The sequence below is a fragment of the Arachis duranensis genome, chromosome 5, assembly GCF_000817695.3.
Source record: "Arachis duranensis cultivar V14167 chromosome 5, aradu.V14167.gnm2.J7QH, whole genome shotgun sequence".
NCBI lineage: Eukaryota > Viridiplantae > Streptophyta > Magnoliopsida > Fabales > Fabaceae > Arachis > Arachis duranensis.
The window spans coordinates 52,849,538-52,850,369 of NC_029776.3; positions in this window are offsets into that span (position 1 = coordinate 52,849,538).

Here is an 832-nt window from a genome sequence, read left to right on the forward strand (position 1 = left end):
ATAGATACTCTCGTGCCCCAGGCACAAAGCTGGCACAGTTCTGGCACAACTCTCTGGAAAATGGCTGGGCATTGGGTGCAGCACTATCGGCGCGCCCGCGCACATCACGTGCACGCGTGGATGGCGTTTTCTGGAAGATCGGCGCATACGCGCCAAGTGCGCCCACGCGCAAGGGATTATTCTGCTAAAAATTTTCTAAGTTAAAAACTGCAGAATTCACAGATTCAACCCCCAATCTTCCGACGGACATAACTTCCTCATTTTAAATCGTTTTTCACCCGTTCTTCGAATGGCATGGACATCCCGGATCCAATTTCATTTCTAAACAGATTTGGCACAAAACAAAGATCCGTAGTCCAAGCTATGTCCCGTCAAAGTATGCCCAAAAACCATGTTTTCATATAAAACCACAAAGTGCCATTTTCAAAACAAGCCATTTTCAACTCTTTTCAAAATCAACCAAAGCATGCCAATTTCAACCCTTTTTGAAACCAATCAAAATATACCAAAATCAACATCAAGCCTCCTCAACTCATACATTAATACCATGCCACAATTCACAAACCGCCATATAACCATCTTTGCCTATTTCAAACGAATGGCTAAATTACAAACATATCAACATGCCATACATCCTTCCTCATCCAAATTTTCCAACAATATTATTTCCAATCAACCATCACTATACATAACCAATATCATACTCACTATCACGTGGTTTAACCCCCAAATCAACCTTAATCATTTCTCAAGCATATATCACAACATACATATCCCTCATGCATTATCATACCATCAAGGAATCAATAATCATACTCACATATATGACCAC